This window comes from Lasioglossum baleicum, chromosome 10 (genome assembly GCF_051020765.1).
Source record: "Lasioglossum baleicum chromosome 10, iyLasBale1, whole genome shotgun sequence".
Taxonomy (NCBI): domain Eukaryota; kingdom Metazoa; phylum Arthropoda; class Insecta; order Hymenoptera; family Halictidae; genus Lasioglossum; species Lasioglossum baleicum.
Window position 1 is genome coordinate 17163782 of NC_134938.1, and position 23453 is coordinate 17187234.

Genomic DNA, 23453 nt, shown 5'->3' on the forward strand with positions numbered 1-23453 from the left:
TTTCGGGGCGTTTCGCATCGTACAGTCATGCCAAATTTTTCGAATGTACAGAGCAAGAGGTTCTCTCTACACAGTATCTCTATATTTTAAAAAAATTTTATGCAAATAAAACTAATGCAACTGGAATGGGAGTTGTGAAGTCGCATTCGTGATAAAAATGTCTGCGGCGTAATATTTCACAGATCGTCCAGGCAGAAAAAGAGCAGGCGTCCCCGGCGAATTTGGTAGACAGAAATCCGGAGGGGGAAGTTGCGAAGCCTCGTGTCGAATTTCGACGGATTTATCCCCGCAAGATTCCCGCACGTTCTGGACGCCACGCGTTGAAAAAGTTCCACAGTTTTTCAGGATTACGGGCTCGGATCTGGTACTGCGGTGCACGGCGTCTTGTCTCATCGTTTGTGAAAGTGCATGCAACGAGGAGCAACGAGGAGCAACAAGAAACAACCAGGAGCAAGCAGGAGCGAGAAGACCGAAAAAGTTCTCCCGTCGTGTTATTTCTCTTTTAATCTGAAATTACGTTGTCCTACAAATTTTAGCTTTTCCCGGGAACTTCGAGAAAACGTGCAGTTTTTTAGAGCTGCATGCGAATCTGCAGATTTTCTTTTTAATTGTGAAGTCGTGTCGGTCACAAGACGCCGTACGATTAAGGTGAAGTGCCCTATGCCTGGTCAGCATGTTTTTCTATTTTAAATTTTATCACTTTAAATAAACAAAAATAATTTGTTTAGATTTTTAACATACAGTTCAGAGTTTGTAAAGTAATTTAAAATAAAAAAATCATTGTTTAGGTTAATATCTTAATTGTATTAACAAGAATAATTCAAACATATATAAAAATAGTTGGACATATTAAATCCATTCTAAGCTAGTACCTTGACAGAAGTAAAGCCTATACCGGGACAAATTCAATTTACATATAATCTGTGCAACAGACACTATAGTGCTCCAAGCAAGACGCGCGACCGGGAGGAGTGGGGGTATTCCTTGAAAATGCATCTGATCGAGCAAAAATTTGCCCATGCCTGATCTATAACATCGAACTTTATTAAATCTTTAATGATGCACATATGAATATATTATTATTGTATATTACATTCTGCCCTTAATTTGTTGTGTAATTATCTTTTTTCTTTCATGTAAATTATTATTGATTTCTTGTTCTTTTTTAATGTTGTATCTCTCTTTTTCCTGCTTTTTTGACAAACGTTCTTCTCCTATAATTTTTTTTCTTGCTCCTTTTTTCAAGATCTGTCTTCGACAATACAGTTAGTGGTCCTTTGTTAGCGCATCCACCGAACTTAAATTTTTCATTCTAGAAAATGCGTGCTTTTTGGAATCTTAAACTGGCCCACTGTATTGAGAGCTTGTACTTGTACGATGGATTCAACAGAATGAGATTCTTGATTTCTCTTCAATTTTTTATTTTTATTCAATCTTCTATTTTCCTTCAATCTGTCATTTTTAATAATATCCTTAGATTTTATGTACACTTTTGGCTTTCTCTTACTTTAATCTGTTTTTTTATGATACTTATTAATTACTTTTTTCGACTGGAATCAAAAGTTTTGTTTCTAGTGATGGCCATTATCAAATTTAATTTTTAAAGCAAGTTTACAATCTGAAGAAAACATTTTTTTAAGAACTATATCGACATGAATAATTAATTTTTGAGGTTAGGTATTAATACTGATAGATTTATGACATAAAAATTAAGTATTATTAACGTCACAGCCGAAACACATTTTCTACATTCGTTATACAATCTAATAGAAGACAACTTATACGTACATTTAGTTAAATAATTTGCAAACAATGTGTTTTTTTATTTTATTCACAAACGCGTGTCCGGCTTTAGGCGTAAGCACACTGCGTATAAGCTTAGAGTGGGACAGCTACTGTCATCGCGTGTCCCAGTATGGAGTGCTTAGTATTTGAAAACAGTCCTAATCTTGGACATTTAATATTTGGATTAATAATTATTATTTACGTTAAGTTTGATTGCCAATTTGTTTTAAAATATCAATATTATTATGCGTGATAATTATTTTTTGTCCGAGAGCTTAAATTATATCTATTTTTCTCACAAAAGTTCGAACTATAAATGCACATGATTCGCACGTAAATAGACTATTTTGTATACTGTTTTCAGATGAACTTTGAATTTATTTTTAAATTGCAATTGATGTCATAATGAAATAATATTCACACCTACTTGTAGCTAAGAGAGAGAGAGAGAGAGAGAGAGAGAGAGAGAGAGAGAGAGGCCTGAGAATATATAATATAATTATTTAATCTCTTCATTACTGATTTTACTATGAAAATTCAATTGTCCAGATTTAGGTATCACTTTTGGACTGTCCAGATTTAGGGCACTTCACCTTAACTCTTTGCACTTAAAACTTATTTAATATTTTAACACTTTACCTACCGGAAGCCTATTAATAGGATTTTCAATAATTGTGCTGTACCAAAAGAAAGCATAGAAATTTTCTTTTACATTGCAATTTTCAATGAAACTATTAGATGACGTTATTAAGTGTGACTTGTTAGCTCACAATGAAAATTGCTGTTGCTATTGAAGGTTCCATTAAAAAGTATTTAGCCATGTACCATAGATTTTCCAAAATTATGCAATAATCACCGGTCGGTAATGTGTTAATAATCTACCGAAAGTATTGTACGAGGTATTAAATCAAGTTTTACATCGATCGAATTAAGGAAATCATATGATATAAAATCGAAATATTTCAGGCCGGAATTCGGTTTTCGAATTAGAACAGTTCCGAGTGCGAAGGGTTAACACTGATCAACGATTCGACAGTGTTGCAGCCGAGATCCTTGGGTAAAATCGGGAACGGGATTACAGAGCGGCACCGGGTAGGTCCCCGCGAAAGCTCCTAGAGCCCATTCGTATTCCGAGTCCACGGTTACAGTGGAACTTTCCGTAGCCGCGAGAAGTAGCCACGGTTCCTCCGAAAGTTTCGCCGTGCCTCGAAAATACGGGGAGGAGAAACCGAAGAAAACGACCGGAAAACTCGTGTGAAATCGAAGGGAACACGGGTGGGGGTGGGGGTGTGACGCCGGGAAAAAGGTGTGTAGCAGGGAATTTATTGAAACGCATTAAAGTTTGTTGCTTTTATGGGCGGTCCTCTACGGACAACGTACGCCCGCAGTACTCCCCCGCCTCCCAAGAGTTAAAGAACGTCGTTGATTTATGCGAGTTGGAAAACTTTATTAACGTTCTGTCAAGAAACATGCTGCCGGGACGAAGTGTAACGTGCTCGGCAACCAGAGGAAACGCCTTCGAGGGGGTTGAAGGAAACCGGTGCTCGCAGACGCTCGTGAACGGGGTGTGGTTGCAGTAATTTCGTTGGGGGATGAGTTTCGAAGGGTTGAACCTGTAATTAGTTATGGGGGGCTCGGTTTTTATAGGGATTTCTTGCGTATTAACTTGCACCGCTGCAGACACTTCTGCTGTCTGCTTAGACACGAGCACCTTCGGCCTGTTGTTCCGATATTGCTATACAGGGGGTGTTCGACTGCAGGTGGGAGAAAATTTAAGGACTGGTTCTCCATGAAAATGAAAAATACTACATACACCGGACTCAAAATTTGTGCCTTTCTCCTATAAATTGTGATGTATTTAGTATGTAATCTTACAAACGTTTGAAGATGGTAAAAATTGCAGATTTTCACTATTTTCGGCAATAAATCGTGAAAATCTGCAATTTTTACCATCTAATGAAAAGGCTGACTCGTTAGCCAAAGAAGCTACAGAATCGGGAATCGTATCGAACGTCAAAATACCGTTTACCGATTTCGTTAGCGATTTTAAATATCAAATGAGAATATCGTAGAATGATAAAATTAAGGGTAATTATTTACAAAAGCACCACTCTCTCCGATTTTGATGAAATTTATATATGTTATGCAGCAACACATTCTAAACAACTTTTTCTTTTTCCAATATAGGGGGGTCGCTTTTAGTTTTCGAGATATTTGCAAAAAACTATCGCGAATACTGTATTGAATTTTTCGCATTCCTGGACACTCCGCTGCAACGTAGACCTGTTTAGGTGCGGCGTTTGTTTACATTTTGACGTTGTAGTGATAAGAGAGAAAACAGGGGGGGGCGGAAAGGGCCAACCTGACACCACACACACCCACCCAGTGCTTAACACGCACCCACTGTTTCTAAATTATACTCTAGATTCTTACGTATTTTCACGTGCTGATTACGAATATGATAGTGAAAATTGGTGCAAATGTTAATTTCTTAACGGAAACCTTCTTTTTAAAAACACTGGGTGCGTGTTAAGCACTGGGTGGGTGGGTGTGGTGTCAGAGAGAAAACAGGGGGGAGTGGAAAGGGCCAGCCTGACACCACACCCACCCACCCAGTGCTTAACACGCACCCAGTGTTTTTAAAAAGAAGGTTTCCGTTAAGAAATTAACATTTGCACCAATTTTCACTATCATATTCGTAATCAGCACGTGAAAATACGTAAGGATCTAGAGTATAATTTAGAAACAGTGGGTGCGTGTTAAGCACTGGGTGGGTTTGTGTGGTGTCAGGCTGGCCCTTTCCGCCCCCCCTGTTTTCTCTCTTATCTCTATAGCGTCAAAATGTAAACAAACGCCGCACCTAAACAGGTCTACGTTGCAGCGGAGTGTCCAGGAATGCGAAAAATTCAATACAGTATTCGCGATAGTTTTTTGCAAATATCTCGAAAACTAAAAGCGACCCCCCTATATTGGAAAAGGAAAAAGTTGTTTAGAATGTGTTGCTGCATAACATATATAAATTTCATCAAAATCGGAGAGGGTGGTGCTTTTGTAAATAATTACCAAATTAAGAATTAAGGCTTACACAAAGGTATATATTTTTTTCAAAATTATTTTAGCGACTCAAGAATACCATGGTTTTTGAGTGTTAATTTACCGAGAGATTTTGTTACATTTGTTAACAGACGCCGTTCAGATCACTATAATTTACATGCCTCCCTGGCGAGAGTACGCTTTATTTCGGATGGTTCTCGCGAATGCGAAGCGGAGAGGCTCAGGATCTCAATCATATCATCTGGCAATGTTCAGAATATGATTCAGAACGAGAACACCTGTTTGAACTGCTCCCCAATCGTAAACACTATCCTCCCTACAATATTAATTTTTTTCCAAGCGTACGAGATATTACAGCGCTAATGTTTATCTTTAACTTTATCAAAAAATGTAAGATTAGGATTTAGCGCCTAACGTTTATACTACCTAATTCCACTTTATACATACTATGTTATATACTTCTCTATTTTTTTGTATAATGTCATAATAATGTATGCTATATAAACCAAAATAGGTTTACGGCATCAATAAATAAATAATTAATTAATTTTTACCATCTTTAAACGTTTGTTCATTGCAACGTCGACCGATTTCGACGAAATTTTCAGAATATGTTTAATTCACACAGATCTACGAAACGTATTTTTTAAATTTTCAACATAGGCCGACATAAACAAGTTAAAATTTCAACTTTTAGTATTTTTTCAATAATTCCGACCAATTGCAATTTTTGAAAAAATTTCTTCTCACATCCTTCAATAAACTAATTGCTCTAGCTTCACAAAAAAGTTCAAATCGTATAGTACAATATTAAAAAAGTTGTCGTCTTCTTTAGAGCGGTCTTAAACTTTTGTCCGCTACTGTATTTCCATTCTCTATAATTTTTTAGTTTTGGTGTGGATATGGTATAATTGGGTTGGTACCACACAACATATCAAATAATCTAAACAATATTTTAAATAATGATACAGTGACTTTTAGTGACGCCTCAGAGTCACCACTCGAGCTGCTAAGGGTTAAATTTTCTCCCACCTGTAGTCGAACACCCTGTATACCGGGTGGGTCTCTTCCGCGATAGATAAATAAATTCTAAACCCCGCAGGAAGAAATGAAAATACCGCGTGGCTCGGCTCGTTATCCGCGATCCTCTTTTTTCGAAGTCGGGGCACTCTTGGAAGGTTATCTTTCTTCGGTAACACCGACAATGATAAAAGAGATCCCACCCGTGGCCTCTGTTGATCCTAATTTTTGCAGTTCCCCCCACACCTGAGGGAACCCGAGCTGGGAGACTGTCGTCGGGTTTAACGAAGAAATGTTGGGACACATCAACGAACCCGCCCCCGACGAACATTTTTTTCACGCCGGATAAACTAATAACGTCCGCGGAGATTTTCATGATTCGTGTCCGCGCGAAATGAACGGGAATTCATCACGGGAAATTATTGACGAGCACTTTCTTCGGCTCGTTCAATGGGAACCGGCGCTGAATGCGCGTGATTAATTATTCCTTGTAAAAGACGTAAGATCACCGCGGCGGAAGACCGGCTATCCAGTGTGCGCGGAATACTAATTTTCCGTAACAGACAAATTTTGATATTCATTCTACAGTCTAATAAAATGTTCGAATTAAAAGGATGTTTCGGCGAAAATGTTTCTGAACAACGGAGTGATCGATCACCGAACAAGACAATCGAGATATAAAACAGCCGCACAATAGTGCATTGATCGACCAAAGTGGTCCATCGTGGTCGGGACAAACGGTTCGATCTTTTTCAGGGCTGCTTGATGACGAGATCTATTATCGACGATTAAGCTATCGATTACGGACCGGAGGAAGCATTTTCTAGAGGGGAAAAAGGATCGCTTGGAAATTAATTAAGCTTCGAATAAAATTAGAGGGGATAACAATTTATCGGGAAATCGGGTTTCCCGCGGTAAGGTAGTAGAACATGGGAGAATATGGCTCGCAAACGATTTTTTCATAGCAAAATTGAGATTCTGACTCCCTGTCGATCGTGAATATTCACAATAAAATGGATATATTATTCAAAATATATTTAATTATGTAACTGGTTATAGTCTTATCACTTTCGAGTAAACAAACACGTATTTCACGTTTTTCATCGGACTCCGTTATCCCGCAGCTTTTTTAAACCGATTTCGAAATAGAATATCGGTGTTCGGAGTGGAGTGGAGTGGCGAGGGGTGGGGGCAAGAATTCAATTTTGTAACGAAAAGGAGCGACGGGGCGGGCATTGTTTTTGTTTCACTAAAAAGATAGCGTCACTGTTTGATCAATGGGAAGAATAACGGAACTGCGGGGAGACGTAAATCAACTTTTCGGAACGTCAACATGACCTCAAATGCAAAACAGTCTCATCGTTATTCCCTCCAGTTGGTCGGCCGGGTAATCAATTCGTGAAAATTCTCGAATTAAAACACGCGCAACAAAAGCAAACAAAACGAGAGAGAAAAAAAGAAGGTGAAGCAGAGAGGAAAGGAATTCGGTTGCGAACCGGTCGCGCTGCCTGGGAAATGGCGTCGTTACGGGGCTCCACCGCGCCGTGAGCCAATTATTGATTTCAAAACGCCTCATCCCATTGTTCGGACCATTTCTCGTCTATGCTCGCGAAATAGTACTTCTAACCCAGTTTTCTCTGACCTGATTCCGAGTTAATAGGACCGGCGCACGAGTGCGAAATAATTCCCTTTTCGAATGCCCCTCTATTAACAAGTTTTCGATCAATTTTCCCGGCTTCTTTTTATTGAACGCGCCGCGCTCGCAAAAGTCGTACGAAACCGGCAGCGTCGCCGAACTAACGCAGACCTTTATTTTATTTAAAGATTTATTAGATCAATTAAAATATTCTCGAGGAACGTCTCGGAGTGGAAATAAAAATTAGTTTCGAAGACTTTGCAGAGAGCAAAATCGCGCTGAACTTCCGGTGGCCGTTGAAACAATTAAAGCAGAGATCGTAATTAGGCGACGTTCGGTAAAATTCAATCTACGACGATTGGAGCAGGGAATCGGAGCTGTCCGGAGGAAAAACAGCCGGCGAAAATGGCTGGTGTATCTTGAAAAATAAGTGTCGAATCGAGTGGCGAACGGGCTGACGTTAATTAAAAGTGGCCCAGAAGGAAGACCTCGTCGGGGAAATTCTCCAATGGATTCGCCGATAATGGATCGAACGTTTTTCGCCGGGGGGATAATCTTCTGACGCGTTCTTTTTGCTCTTTAGACTTCACCCAGTTTTTAACTTGGACGATTCCCTCGTTAAGATAAAGGGCGAAAGGTGGCTCTCTCCGCTTGAGCCCGGTCGCCTGACGATCACTATGATTGAATGGCTCCGCGTGCTCGACAAAAATAACCGAATGCCAATTATTCCCATTAAAATTACTTTCAGCAATCATTTCTACGAATTCATACGTATCCGTTGATAAGCGGAGACCCGGGATACAGTTACTCGTTTTAATATTCGGACACTATGGTTTCTGCGAAATTAAAGCTATACAGGGTGAGTCACCTAACTACGTTGCCACCTCAAATATCTTTGCTGTTTTTAAAGATACGTCAAATATCTGAAGGACAAAGTGAATGGTAAAATGGGGTTCATACGATTCCAAAAAAATTTTTGTTTTTATGTAATCTTCTTTAGAGATATGAAGGTCACCTTCATTTTTGTAAATGGAATGTCCTATTTTTTACCACGCTTATATTAGCTTGCCGAGTTGTCGTCGTCGTTGTCGTTGTCGATGTTGTATGCGTCAAATCTTGTAATCGAATTTTAAACCACTTCCCGGTGAGCTAGAGACATGAAACTTTAAACATAGCTCAGAACTGGATAACAATGCAATATTAAAAAACAAATTTTTTAAAAAGCCTATCCGTTTAGGAGATATAAATTATTAATATTTTGAACCTTTGCACCCCCCGCCACGTGACGTAGTACGTCTTCGCGGTCAGCGTCCCCACTCCGCACGTCAGCGCTCCCTACTCCACTACGTGTTCCCTCTCCGACTCATCCCCACTCCACTGGCCCACTTCGCATCGAAGGAGCTCAATTTACTTACTGAGTTGGTTAGGATTAGGTCGGGGTGGAGGGCGACAAGGACCGTCCAAGGGCGGTCGTCACTACAAACCAATATGGCGGCGCCCTTACCTGTCAAAAACACTGTAATAGCTCCTGAACTATTGATCCTACAGAATGGAAACTTCGATTTGCAGCCGCGATGACACAATATTTTTCCTTTTACAAAAGATGGTTGAATTTACAGGTTAAAGTGGTAATTAAAATCGATTACAAGATATGTAAAGACTAAAAAATAGAAAATAAAAAAATATATAAAAAAACTTTTTAAAAACCACGCTTATATTAAAATGCACTAAAAAGGAGAAAATAATGTTTTTAGACATTAGCGACAATAAATGAAAAGCGTGGAGCGCTAAATTATATTGAAGCAATCTTCGTGGGCGCTCCACGCTTTTATTTATTGTCGCTAATGTCTAAAAAAATTATTTTCTCCTTTTTAGTGCACTTTAATATAAGCGTGGGTTTTAAAAAGTTTCTTTTTATATATTTTTTTTATTCTATATATGCAGACGTTTAAATAAAAATACATTTTTGTAAAAATATCATTCGAGAGTTCACTTTAGCTCCTCACTGTATAAATCTTTAATTTCGCAAAAACCATAGTGTCCGAATATTAAAACGAGTAACTGTAGTCCGATTGACCGTTGACCTATACTACTTGCACTCGAGTCGGTCTACGCACGGTTAGGTTCAACGGCGCTAATCACCGGGAATTACGTGTCTACGTAATATCAAATTAACAAGTGCAGGGCTCCCGTTACATCGTAGAACGCCACTGTTCATTATTATTTTCGGCCGCGATACTACAACGCAATATATTTTCATGCGATTCTCATGGGAAGCTGTTGCGCGCCGCGTACTCGGCGAAACAAAATTAATTGTGGCCATTATCTTGTTTGCACATGGAAATAATTTTACACCGAGCACACATCCGTATCTCTAAAACTGACGCAAACAGACCGGCGCGGAAGCCGCGGCGGTGGCCGTGTACTAAATTTTTCGAAATACACTTCGAATATTTAATGGAACAATCGCGTTTCTGGTTTTTTTCCGGGCGCGTTTATCCGGCGTTGATCGATAAACATTTCGCGGATCGGAGCAAAACCCCCCGGGAGCGAAATATTAAATTCTCGTAAGAATTTTCATAACAAAACAATTAAAATATATTTTTCGACCAGGTCGATTCTATTGTGTTGCGGTAAACGTGTGTAACAGGTACGCAATAACGCCATTGTAAAATGTTACGTGAAACAATGGAAACTCGAATGAAAAATAAAATAAATGATTCCGTTGTATTTCGTATATTGTTGCCCAACATTTCATGGAATTCCGCTATTATTCGGGGGACGAACATTTTTCTTATAAGTTGTGCTGTCGTGATTATATCGTAAATTATGATTGGACAGCGGATCTTTATGCAAAATAAAAAATGTTCGGTTTGATTGCAGGACACAGGAGCCGAATAAAAATGGTGTATTCTTCTTTTAATTATCCTATTAAGCTGAAACATCGTGGTCCTTAAATATTTTTAACACGTCCACTACTTTAAACTTTAAATCAGGGACCAAAAATAAGTTATTCTAAAATTTTCTACGATAAAAATCATCAATAAAAAGTTGATTGTTATTGAAATTTACGATAATGTACACAAAATATAAAGAAAAAAAATTCGAAGACGCAAATGATTAAAAAATATCGATTTTTATACTTTTTGGTTACAAATAACAGTTATTATTAGTTTTCAAAAAATTGGATCCTCCTCGGTAACTGTTATGAATGAAGAAAAACTGTTTCGATTGCTCAAAACAGTTATCAATGATCGAATTTCTTTTCACTTGTTCATGATAATTATTGATGAGAAAATTCATTTTTGTTGCTTATTTAATTATTGAGTTATCTACTTTTTTCGGATGGAGCAAGCCTGTGAAATTCATTGAGAAGATTTCGTACAACAAGACGAATCAACAGACCATATGAACAACACAAAATCTGTTTGTTTGTCACATTAAATTCTGATTGTAGCAATTAATTTTACGAATAAGAAATTTATGAAATAATTGATTGTCTAACAGTCCAACATTTGAAACTTGTACCATTTAATATTAATGATGAAGCACAAAACACCACACTTCCACACAATCACTGTCACGATTTCGGAAAGTGTGTTGTGTAGTGTCCAGTGATTGTGTGGAAGTGTGGTGTTTTGTGCTTCATCTTTAATGAGACGTAATCGCGCAAATGGCAGTGTCCTGTTGATCCGACGGAGGAACAGAAGATTCAGAAAAATGTGTAAGTACCTACACTTACAGTGGCTCACGAAAGTATTCGAACGCCCTTTAAAACAGAATAACTTTTTTATAATTGTAACAAACGACCTGATTTTTTATGAAATGATATGCAAAAAAAATTTTCCAAAAAATTATAATTTACAAAGTTACATGCAATAATAAAAAAGACATTTTTTGAACTTTTTTTATTAGGGTCCTTAAAGAAAATTTAAACTATATATGTTTTGTAGATCTATGTTAGTTATACACATGCTGAAAATTATTACGAATTTCCTTCATCCATAACTGTCATGAGCGATCGAAAAAAATGTCTCTCATCGACAACTGTTATAAGCGACCGAAATAAACTTCTGCCATCGATAACTGTTATGAGCGATCGAAATGAATTTCTCTCAACGATAACATTTACCAACAAGAGAAAACATTTTCGGTTACTTACAATATAATCCCTGTTTGTAACCAATACGATTTTAGTCGATGAAATACTTGTTATTTTACGACTTTTTTTCTTTTTGGTTATAACAGTTATGGTCCCTGCTTTAAATTGTACGTGCCCATTTTTGTCATAAATGCATATAGTCCGCTGTCTAATTATAATGGTTGAGGTGGAGGTTGTTTGCTTGAAGAGAGAGCGTTTTAAGTATCGATATTTCTGATAATATCATAATAATTGGTTTAGCGTCGAATCCACGGCCACAGGGTGTATGAAATAACGCGCTGGCCTCTCATTTCGTTTATAACTACGGGAACATTACTTACTGGGAAACGTCACGCGGGAAACTCGTTATTTATTCCACAGAGAGAGAGAGAGAGAGAGAGAGAAAGTTGCATCGAGGCGTTCAAAACATTATTAGCCCGCTCGTTAACAGGTATCGGCCGATACTTTCGATGAATAACGAATACGCTGCCATTAGAAAAGCTGCCGATATACATATGTACTGTACGCGCGAAATGGGTCGACCGAGGCATAGAATAAAAATGTTTGAGCTATTCAATTTCACGTTGTAGGAAATGTTTTAGATAAGAAAGAAAAAATGTAGAATTTCTACTCGATTTTTTATCAATCGTGTAATTTCGAAAAGTGAATCTCGCTGATCTGTAATTCTCCAATATTATACATTTTGCAATATTAATTTGCGACGTTGAATATTTGCAACGCCGTAGTCCGTCGCAATGAAATTTTCTCTGAAATATTCATACGGTGTCTAGATTGTTGCATAAATATAAATGAATCCGTTGATTCGTTGTGAATAAATTGCGAGTCTATAGGAGTTTATAATAAATATTCGAAAATAGGGGGCAACATACTAAATATTCCAACAGAGTTCAACGCAAATGTAATATTACACTTCTTTCTCTTTGCATAGGGAAAATATTTATCGATGTATGAAATTTCTGTCCCGTTCCCATTAATTAATCCCTGAAAAACATGAACCCGCATCAAGAGAAATTGTTCGCTTGTTCGATGAATGTTTCACTAAAATTTTGTTCCAAACTTTTCATTATTATGTCTTTTTTAGCAGAATTTAACAAATAAACGTTAGAACGGTTTTGCACGTTTCTGTTTTATTAACAGCGGATTTACCGAGTCAGAGGAGAACATACACGTTCCATCGATCGGCTCGCGTTACACCGTAAATAATCCACGTGTGTTGTTACATGACGCTTTACAATGATGTCGGCGCTAATTTACATCATGACAGAATTATACTCGACCCGTGCACTTAAGTGCAACATTATGCCTGCAACTTGTCGCGATTTCAATCTTCCCGAAGAAGAAACCGCAGCGTCATCGTATATTCGATCCTCCCCGCAACCTGAAGTCACGATGTGTCTATTCGTTAAGTAGTTCTGTGATACCTCGCGTCAAACAAAAGAAAATCGTTCGTTTAAAATCGGTATTTTTAACATTTTCATTCTCACTTTACGAACTGAATCTGTCCCTCGGTTTCGATGTTTTTTTATTCAAATTGATGAGTGAACATTTGAGCCGTACACAGGCCAAATCGATTATCTCCCCCCCCCCCCACCTTTTGAAATATTTTAAATTTATGTGTCAAATAATACAGATTGACACCATTAAACGACAAAATTCTTTTTGGTCGCCGAATAATAAATAATTTATTTCAGAAGCCATTCTGATTAACACACTCCGGACTCTAAAGTAAATCATTGCTATAATCGAGTCACTTGCGAAAAAAATTCAAAACATTCTTTCACCAGATGATAGGTACAATATTATCAAAATCAGCAAAAAGAAAGGAAGACCCTTTAATGTAATTCAAATGACTCGCAAGGATTTTGTCGTGACAAAACCTTTTGGAGGATTCTATCATGAACAGAAAAAGAACAATTAACGAGTTACCGAGTAAACAATTACGAGTCAGTAAAGTGGCTGGAAATGCACTGGATAAAATTAGAAAGGTCAAACAGCCCACGTCATACAATTCAAATATGACTTTAATCAAGATTCAGAATTTAGTGCCATAAATATAAAAAAAATCTGGACCAGGTAGATCACTAGGTCTGAAAAATATAAACCAGCCTTTGCTATATCCTATAGTTAGAGCTGTAACCAGAGAAAAGAGGTAAGATATGATGGATCTGTAATATTAAATTCATTTCTCCTATTAAACATAATTACTACAAAAACTTGAGAACAAATCGATATGACGGGACCTCAAATACAGCTGACGAGGAAGACATCATTTATATTGCTGATGAATCACTAACAAATAATAATATATTGTAATTAGTTATTTTTCGTTTCTCCGAAAAATCTTTTAGAAAATGCGAAACGATTTTTCTGCAATAAAAAATATAATTTGAAGACTGATTTTGATGTTATTTCCTCGATTAACCCCCTTAGTTACCCAAAAGTTGTGATATTATGTAATAACGATTACACCAAGGCTATTCTAGCTCATTCATTCTACATGTCTTTGCAAATAGTAAGCATTTTGTTATACTTCTAAGCTCTTTTCTAAGTACTCAAATACAATTCTGACTGAAGTATATTTATCGTAGAAGATAATCCTGAGAAAAGTAGCCGCGGAATACCGCAGATGTATTTTTATAATTTTTTTTCTATAGCAAGTGGTATTTTCCGAGATTATATAAAAATGTAATTATTGTTGGGTGTCTCTTCCAGGATCTTCAGGTGTCACGGTTATAAGTCGAAAGTATATGTACAATTTAATTGCACGAAATGAGTATTTCCGGACATACAGGTTAAATTATGCTAAAAAAGGTTCTCGGGAAGCCAGTAATTCAGACGCGTTATAAATAAGCTACTCCTCGCATCTGATCCCTTTCTTACTCTGGCATGAGACGAAGAATAAAATTTTTTTAATTGAACCTTTCTCAAAGGAAACTATGGAATTACTATTGCCTTCTGAACGGAGAAGTTCTACTGACCCAAAATCAGAGTAGGGCAGAAATTTAATCAACGATTGACGACTAAATTTCTACTTCAATCGTTAATCGTAATTAGCAATTATTAATCGTCAATCGGATGATTGATTAATGTTTAACTGCTGAAATTTCGAAATGACATACGAAATCAAAACTGTATGAATACTGAAAAAAATGTAAACTGAGTTTAGGTGTATTGTCATTTGGTCTATATGTATATAATACAAACTCTGTTTACGTGCTTTTATGTTTTTTTCGTCGATTTTTCGATGATTTCTTTTCTTAATCGTACACATTAATCAATCAATCATGATTAAAATTTTAATCGATTAATGCCCAACTTTGCCCCGAACCCGCTGAAGAAAACAATGACGAGGAGGAGTTTTAAATATGGTAAATTTATTATATTTAAACACTGTTTTATTCCATCAATACACCTGAAATGTTAAAAAAACGAAGGAAAAATGTAATTTTCTAACAAAACAACACCTGTGGACTTGTTTTCTATTACAAAATAATATCGGCCAGCTTTTTCGTCAAAATGCCCCACTGTGCTGTGGGAGAAAAGTGTCCGCGCGGTTAATTTAGGCTTGGCGTTAACGACGATCAGTATGCAAGTTCCTCCGTGGCACGCAAATTCCTCGGGATATTCTTGGTTCGCGAACTCCGGTGTCCGAGTGCGAAATCTTTGGTGCACCGGCTCGGAACTCGTAACAGCGAGCGTTCCCGTTTAACGACGTATTTATGGGAACAATTGCGCCGTTCCCGTGTGCTTATTCACGCTCCGTAAACTCCCACGGTTCGTTATGGTCGCATCTTCGTCGTTCCGTCGTCGTGTTCTCGTCGGGGGATTCCGATCGAGCGGTCCCGACCACTCGAACGAATTAACGAACGCGAAACTGGCCTCCGAATATTTTTCGAAATTGTTCAGGGTTAAGTACTCCGTTGAATCGATAAATATTTCTCATAATTCTCGCCGTTTACGCTGTCGTGACTGAACCCAACTTTCTGGTCGAACCAATTTTAAACGAGTTCGAATTCGATTCAGTTGTTCCGAGACATAGTGATTCGTCGGTTCGACTGTACCACACGTTTCCAAGATTATTTCGAGAAGCAATAGACAGTCTCCATTCATCTCGCAGAGGTATTTTCATTCTACGCCGGCGCGGCGCACAGTGGGACCTATCGTCTAAATCGGAGACAAAATCAAAGAACTTTCGATAGAAATAAGGTAGAGCGATGAAATTTTTTTTTAATTAAAGCTGAAACTTTGCAGAATATGGGAAAAATAGGGAGGTTACTGTACGAACGGTTTTTAACCTTGAGAAAATTCGTTAAACATGTAGAATTTCAAGAAATCGATTTTGCAATATCCTGAGGTCGTAGACAAATTTTGAGACCAGATTTGAAATCAGCGTGAAAAAATCTACGGGAAATGAAGTACAGCATGTTCAAAAAAAATTTGTCCGCGCGTGGTATTGGAAAAACCGCAATTTTCTTGAAATTGTGCAAGTTTAACGAATTTTCTCAACGTTAAAAAACGTTCTTACCATAATCTCCCTATTTTTCGCATATTCTGCAAAGTTTCAGCTTTAATTTTAAAAAAATTTCATCGCTCTACCTCATTTCTATCGAAAGTTCTTTGATTTTGTCTCCGATTTGGACGAAAGGTCCCACTGTGCGGCGCGGCGCGGCGCGGCGGTGCGGCCTCCTCGAAACCACTCGTCACTCGATTACGAGTGCTCTCCGAGGATTCGAGAGGATTCTAATTGAATGCTCGACTCCTGTCTCTTTAAAGATACCATTAGGCTGAATTTCGCGTGCGTCGCGTCGTCGGTCGCTCGAGAATCGAATCGTTTGTTTTGCCCGGGCGAAAGAGGCGGTTTTCCGGGCGTCGAATATCCGCTGATGTGCTCGATTAGTTCAAAAACCTCGAGTCGAGCTGGTCCTTCGACGATTACGCTCTAAAACCCCATTGTACTGCGCCACCGAAAATATTCAGCGAAGCAACTATTTCAATGGAAAATAAATATAAACCGAGTCCGCGCAAATGTTTCCGTCGGTGCGAGAAATTCATTTGCAAATGGAGGACCAACGAGGAAGAAACCTTCCGGACCAAGAGGAGTCTGACAAGATCGGAGACCGGCTAGGAACGAGTTTCATTTATATCCGCCGGCTGAAAGACGTCCCCTGGGAGGGGGTGAAAGGTTCGATCAGATACACGACTAACTCCGGGTCCCGGCTACGTGTCGAGATAATTTGCTATGCAAATGTCAAAGCGCGGACGACTCATATCGGGCAGGTTCAATTATGTATAACGATTAGTTAATTAGCACGTCCCCAGCTGCTATTTAATTGCTCATTACGGTCGTGATTTGTAATTAAACGGGAGACGAGCCACGATCCGATGGGCAAGAAACGCGCGCTCGCTGCGATCCGTCGCGTCGCGTCGTGACGGATACACCATCGGCGACGTCATTAGCGAAACGCCGTATCCAATTTGCAACAATTAACCGCACGTCGAGTGCACCAACCGAGAGAGACCGCGAAAGAATTTCTGGCTGGCTCGGATTCAAATCGTCTATCAAACACTATAACGTGAAACATCCAGAATGATCAGGTGAAGGCCTCGAGCTTTTTATTCCCGCGATTATTGAAATTGGAAACCTTTTAACCAGCCATTCGTGTGATAAATGTGTCCACAGTGTACGGAGCACTCCGAACGTGTCTGCTAGCAAGTAGACATCAAATTGTCAATTTCCTGAAGCAGTGGGGCCACGTGACGCGTGCATTTCATTGCATTTACTGCGAGGCGAGGTTCGATAAGCGAGAAAGGTGGTCGAATTCTCCTCATAGATATTTTACGACTGAAGATTGATGGTTACTCGCGTTCCCAGCTAATGCTATCTTTTTCGATCTGAGCGAACCGAAGACGGTAGGAGCTTCCGATTCTCCGAAACGTCCGGAAGAAGATGGATATTCGTAATTTTCCTAGCTACAGAGCTATCGGCTTTTAGGGGAGGGTCCCTACCTATTTTTCTCTGTTCAATTTTATTCCGGCGCGAGCTGATAGAATATGATGATCAGTCGATCGAATTTATATCCTTTAGGCTCGTCCGAAAATAATTGCGCGAGTCGCGTCCGCTTTAAAACCGCCTCCCTCAGCTCAAACTACATCTTGAATATGCAAGCGTGTAATAAATAGACAGCGGATCTTCATGCAAAATAAAAATCGTTGGTGTACGTGTATATAAATGTTGTTTTACTTGAAAATTCTCCGCGGGAAGAGACACGGGGATCGGATCGACCGACAGTCGCCTTGTGGGTTCGAGAATCCCGAGTGCTAGACCTTAAGCCAGGTTCACGGCAAGTGTAGCTCGGCCCGAAGTCGCTTGTTTCCTGAATGTACAATCGGAACCGGAGGTATTCCGCGGAGGAGTCTCGTTCCGTTGCGTACCGCTCGTTGTCCGTTGATAAATTAAGTGCCTCGGATGCAGACGATAAATTCGCTAAGGCCGACCAGCGGCCGATGATTTATATCGCAGACTACTCCAGGAAGCCCGTGATCTATGACCCCGCGAGGGTCAGCCGGAGGTAAGACAATGCACGCCGAGTTAGCCCCGTAGAGATTCGAACACACAAGCACACAAGCACACGTACATACCTATACATACATACGTGCGTACGCGTTTCTCCTCCCTTGTACACTTAAATGCATCTCGCGAGAGAGGAGGATGAATGATGGCCACCGCGAGGAAAGTCATACGCGACTAAACGCGACGCTGAGTATGAAAAATCGAGAGGCGTATACCACGGGAGACCCGCAGACATTTTTAACCAAGGACAAACCGCCTGGCGATACCCTCCGCGGTTTCTGCTCATTCGTCGATTCGAATAGCACGCGGAAATGATTTTTTACAAGCGCCGGATTAACGCTTGTCTCCCCCTTACACGGGAGGTTAGCCAACCGTAACACGCCGATCTTACGGGAGTTGACGGGTACCCGCGATTTCGGGTACCCGAAATGGCAGTCAATGATATTTGTACGTTCTGAAAATTGCATTGAAATTGGTTAATTGGTTTACGCGCTATAACGATCAAAAGTGGTAAAAAGGCCGAAAATCTTTTATAAATTGCAATTTTTACCACTTTTGATTGAAATTTTCAGAGCGTATATCACTTATACGAGTTGACCAAACACATCTTTTAAATTTTTGTTATAGGCCCAACTAAAAAAGTAGTAAAAATCAATTTTTACTATTTTTTCTCGCAATTCCGACCAAATGCATTTTTCCAAAATATTTTCTAGACGTCATTTACTAAATTAATTCTTCTAGCCTTACAGAGAAATTGAAGTCGTTTGGTCCATTCATATAAAAGTTATTCTGATTTAAAGTGTGTTGAATCAATTATGCTCCTTACTGTATACGGTCTCAGGTCTCCCCACCCTACCTTCCCCCACGCTCCCTCCCGGTCACGTGATGCGCTCCGTCACTGTCACGTGACTAATCCGATAGAAAGAGGGTACGACGAAGGGTTAATTGCAGGGCATTGTCACTTCTCCTTGTCACGGGAATTTCTCTTTCAATTGGTTTCTCGCGCATCGGTTGAACAGCGGCTCGGTCGGCCGAGATTTCTGCCGATCGAACGATCCAACGGTTCCGCACGTTTCCGCGTCTGTTTCACCCCGTGTTCCACACAGCTTCCAGCCCCGTGACTTTTCTCGTGCATGCCACCACGTAGGAAACCCGGACACGTATCGGGCCGCGTATCCAACCGGAATAATCGAACAAACGATTTCGTTCAGACCCGATCAGCAGAAGGCATCCGCCGCGAAACATGATTTCGAGAGCCGGGCAACAGTTTGTCGGTCGGCTCTCTACCCGTAGATCCCAATTCCGTCGATCCCCGTCGAGTGGATTCCGAACCCCGTTTTTCCGTGTCCACCCCCTGCGCGCCAGTCACCGCCCGGATCATTTTCCAGGGATTCGGTTTTAATCTTGATTCGGAAGAAATTGAGGACCGAGGATTATTGCGGAACGGAGCTAATGCCTCGTAACCGTTTTTGTCAATTGAAACACGAACATCCGGGAACTCTGTTTCGTTTAATTAACCGTTTGATGTGTAACAGCGAATTCGTTCGCGTACCGGCCAGAAAGACAGTGTCTGCTAAATGTGAATGCCGCGTCTGTCTTTTAGGACGATCTCGAGAATGTTAACCCGGCGTTGGTAAGGTGGGAAAATGTATTGTAAGTGGTCAGGAAAAAATATATTGTATTATAGAAATAAATACCTTTTTCATAAATATAAGATTAGGTATTGCTTAAGAGGCTTGTAATTTATCAGAGTAAAAACGCAGATCCACGAAATTAAATTTTTATCATTCAAAAATATTTAACAACTGTCACACGTTGTTACAATGTTACAATCAATCTAAAATCCCTGGGGTCTGTCAGACCCCACCTAACTAACGCCGGGTTAAAACCTACATTAGTTGGTATAGTTCATTCAGATATGACATGCTAAAGAAGAAAGTTGAATGCAACTTGTATGTGTGCTCCAGGGAAGATTGTAAATTGATGTAATATGCTCCGCGAAACTGTTTACACGCATGTGCTTTGAAGCATTTCTAGATAATACCCTCGAAGCAAACAAGATAATCGTATAATATCGTGTCCTGGTTTCAAGCAAACATGATTACATCTACACGGTTGTAATAAAAATGTTTTTACATCGGGCTGTTTGGTAAGTGATTGTCCAACTGTTTATAATTATAAATATCGCTCTCCTTCATTTTGTTCGTGGTTGTACATGAATATTATTATTATGATTTGACACTGTCGCAAATCTTATTATTGGGCTTTTAATTGAGAGCAGGTTATGTATCTGGCTTTAATTAATACTGCTCTCTCTCTCTCTCTCTCTCTCGCTCTCTCGCTCTCTCGCTCTCTCTGAATAGTCGTTGCCACTTTGTGACCAGCATCAATAGATGGAAATTTATGAATGTTCTCAGTGTTTTGTTAATTGCTCCGTCCTCTTTTCGTGATTCTTTAGTTTCTATTGTTAACGGTGGCTGTGCTTTTCACGTGGAATTGCGGATCAGCAACTAACGAGGGGAATTTGTAGAAATTAATGAATAATGCAAGTTCGGTTGTAGCGGCCTAAGGTGAGCGAGAATGTTCTCGATAACACGGAAGGACGGGATGACCACACGATCCACAAACACCGGGCTCGTGATAAATCAGCTGCGGTCGCTCCCATGCCTTATCAGTCACGCCATATTCATAACGGCTCGTTCTGAGCCGGTGATTTCGACTGGCCAGTTGTTGTCCGTCTGTATTGTATCCGGCACAATGTACAGGCTGTATTAATAGAGAGCTGCCTTATCAGTCGCTTTCAATTACTGATTAATTTCGAATTCCATTTCCCTGGACCGTTCGCGAAATATCTTAACTGTCCTTCCACCAAAAGAAATGAAGAAATTCATTTATACAGGGTGTTTAGCTACAGGTGGGAGAAAATTTAAGGGGTGGTTCTCGACGATAATATAAGACGAAAATGAAGAATAAAAAAATTGCGATTTCGGCCTCGTTATTAAGTTATTAACAGTTAAAAATCTGCCCAAAAAGCGGCAACTTTTCAACAGCGGTGCACGTTGCGTACGTCACACAGGCGCGCGACAGTCTCGTATCAAGTGACGAACGTATACATACCTTGGATCTCATTTGGGGCCCCAGCGAGGTGAAAATGTTTAAAAAATCGTTGGACGACATTGAACCTACCTACTCGTTAAAATCCACGAGGGCATTTCTAATATCCGCCCTATGGAATTATCGAGTAGACGGGGTCAATGCCCTTTCACTTTTAAATTCTTCTCACACATATCCACAAATCCTTATCCTGCACTATAATTGTTCATAACACCGTACCTAATATACTGGAATAAACGCTCTAGCACTATTTACATTATCATACTCGTACACACGCACTACAAGTTTACAGAGAGTACAAGTTTACTGATGGGAATGTGAGGAGAATGAAAAGAACTGGTAATCCTTTAATGTTGAAACACTGCACTTTATTGAACTTGATTTACGTCGCGAGACTCGCTCACAGACAGATATCTTTGAGGTCATGCGATTTCTGCGAACGGAAATCTTCGACGCGTGCGAGAAGAATCGTCCGTACAAGCTAGCATCCGTATGCACACTGATTCAAGACAGTTGATGTGGTCAATGCACACACATGAGATATTTCGCGGTCACAGACAGAATGAGAAAGAATCACGAAATTCGTGAAAACAGGATAGACAATGTATTGGTATAGCAACGCGCGATGTTTGGACGGTAGATTGCTGTAGATCTTCATTTGTTTTATTGATCTGGCATCGACCTCATCAGTAAATCAAGTTCAATAAAGTGCAGTGTTTGAACATTAAAGGATTACCAGTTCTTTACATTCTCCTCATTCTCCTCAGTAAACTTGTACTCTCTGTAAACTCGTAGTGCGTGTGTATGATATTGTAAATAGTGCTAGAGCGTTTATTCCAGTATATTAAGTACGGTGTTATGGACAATTATAGTGCAGGATAAGGATTTGTGGATATGTGTGAGAAGAATTTTTAAAAGCGGAAGGGCATTGACCCCTTCTACTCGATAATTCCATAGGGCGGATATTAGAAATGTCCTTGTGGATTTTAACGAGTAGGTAGGTTCAATGTCGTCCAACGATTTTTTAAACACTTTCACCTCGCTGGGGCCCCAAATGAGAACCAAGGTATTCATGCGTTTGTCACTTGATACGAGACTGTCGCGCACCTGTGTGACGTACGCAACGTACACTTTTGTTAGAAGTGTTGCAGCATTTTAGGCGGATTTTTAATTGTTAATAACTAAATAACGAAGCCGAAATCGCAATTTTTTTATTCTTCATTTTCGTCTTATATTATCGTCGAGAACCACCCCTTAAATTTTCTCCCACCTGTAGCTAAACTAGAAGCATAATTAGAAAATATGTTCCTAAAATTTTGCGGTCAGAACTGAACACGTCTGATCCTCTATGTAACTCGAAACCTGTGTCCACATTTGTACATCTGCTTAGTTGACACTCCACGAGTCAATGCTCGGTTAATATTTGCTAAGAGATCCAGCAATATTACCATAAGATAAACTGTGTGTATCAAGCTCATAGCAAACCGCATCAGTTTATTCAATTTAAGCTGTTGAACTCCGATTTAACGTGTAGACGTTTCTAACAAAATATTTCCTGATTCTTTGAATGTCTTAAAATTTCATTGCAACAGATTTAGCCGAGAATCTTGCATATTAAAACGGAATTTCCGCGGAGATTTATTTATCTGTCGTTCCAGCCGATTTCTTCCGAAGGGGTTGAATTTCTGTTACAGGATTACCGGGACAAACGAAAGGCGAAACAAGTTTTGATATTCGCGAGAGGCGCGCCGAGGGGTCTAATATCGCAATTTAAGTGGTCCCGAGCTCGTTCGTAAAGCAAACTCGCAAGTTTCGTCGGGGCTTAGTTCGACGGAAAAGGAAATTGTCTGATCCTTCACGGTCGATTTCCACTTTCCTGCGGGTTTCCGCCAATGGGTCGCGCGAGAGCCTTCGAGGAGAGGGGGGCATAGTACTTAAAAATCCTTCGCCCCTCGTCCGCCACCCGTGGAAACTAAATCTTCAACACCCACTTCCTGCTCGGAAATGTCTAAAGGGGTGAAACATTTACGCAGCTACCAACTTCGACGAAAGTTTTAAAGACACTCCGTCTTTCGAAAGAATGTTCCCCATTCGTCTCGACCTTTTTAGTC

At 39.6% G+C, this 23453-nt stretch overlaps 1 protein-coding gene across 1 annotated transcript in view; it reads right to left on the reverse strand.

Moving 5' to 3' along the window:
• Positions 1 to 23453, reverse strand: part of Alpha-man-ia (alpha-Mannosidase class I a) — a 679808-nt gene that overhangs the window by 553953 nt on the left and 102402 nt on the right. The window lies entirely within an intron of this gene.